Raw genomic sequence first — 1,469 nt, forward strand, 5'->3', positions numbered from 1 at the left:
GTTTGATGTTCTGTGTATGAAACCCAAGGTAGATAAATCGATAGAGACAGTAACTGAATTAATAATTACCTAGGGGGACGGCAAGGGAGGAGGGGGGAATGGGGAACTAACGACATGAGGAGAAGAAAATGGTCTAAAATTGATTGTGGTGATGATTGTGCAATTCTTCTTATGATTGAACAATTAAATTATAGGATGCACAAAGTATGTACCAATAAAAATATTTTTAGAAAGAATGGCTTCACCAAAAATGTATCTTTCTATAATCCAATGGATCATTCTTTCCTGTGTGCCTTCTGGGATTTGAGTTATTAGTGGAAAGGTTGTAAGAACATTCACCCATGCTTATCCTTGGATCACTATGAGTTAGAATCAACCCAATGTCCATGAGTTTGGTTTGAATATGGTTTTGCATTTCGTACTTAAAATTTTTAAACTGTTTTATTGGTATTTCATCTCTATATCCTACAATTTAATAGTTCAATCATATCAAGAAGAGTTGTACAATATCACCGCAATAAATTCTAGAACTTTTTCTTCTTCCTTGTACTCATTGTTATTAATGTAATTTTTCAATTGTGGCAAAAATATACACAACAAAACATTCTCCAATTCAACAACTTCTATATATATAGTTTATTGCCATTGGTTGTACTCTTTGTATTTTACAACCAATATTGATATCCTTTTCCAAACTATTCCCCCACCATTAACATAAACTCTATGCCCCCTAAACAATAATTCTTCCTTCTTAACCCATGGTCACCATTGGTCAAGTTTGGTTTCTTTTATTTTAGCAGTTTTCTTGGTATAGTATTCACATATCATACACATCCATAGTTAAATCGCTTTTAAATTTCTCATATGCTGTAGTCTATAATGCTACTTGGTAAAAAGTATGGATTCAGCTTAGTCTTCTTTAGAATAGAGTTCAGTGACCCTGAGAACTGTTTTCAGAAGACAATCTACATACACAGACCACTGGAATGATGATTCTGAAGGAAGAAACCTGAGTTGTATTGGGGATGAGGGAGATGTGAAAGGAGTGTGGATATTAAACAGGAGATTGCCATTGTGGGTGCTGAGGAGGGAAAAAGGCAACTCAACAGGTAACTACCAGGTACCAACAGGGCAAGGAACAGGCAAACCCAGTAAACAAGCTAGACACACAGCCTGCCAGGCTCCATGCCCCTTTAAAGCTCCTTACAAGCACTGTGTGATTAGGTTTTACAATCAGAGCTTATAGTCAGTAATAAGGAAATGGAAGTAACTGTTTGGTCTAAGGAAATTCAATTTAATTACCACATCTGACCAAGGAAGATTTTCAAATATAAATAAGGATGTTATTGCGCTAGCTGCCCTGGAGTAAGCCCCTGACTCATGGCGACCTGACGTGCTAGAGGAGAACTACTTCTTAGGGTTTTCTTCCTTTTTTTAAAATTTTAAGCAATATATATATGTATATGTAT

General features: G+C 35.7%; 1 protein-coding gene across 3 annotated transcripts in view; it reads left to right on the forward strand.

The window, feature by feature from the left end:
* Positions 1–1,469, forward strand: part of SLC17A3 (solute carrier family 17 member 3) — a 59,140-nt gene that overhangs the window by 28,707 nt on the left and 28,964 nt on the right. The window lies entirely within an intron of this gene.

The sequence above is a fragment of the Echinops telfairi genome, unplaced genomic scaffold (genome assembly GCF_000313985.2).
Source record: "Echinops telfairi isolate 266 unplaced genomic scaffold, ASM31398v2 ScPeMD7_5868;HRSCAF=6743_0, whole genome shotgun sequence".
Lineage (NCBI taxonomy): Eukaryota > Metazoa > Chordata > Mammalia > Afrosoricida > Tenrecidae > Echinops > Echinops telfairi.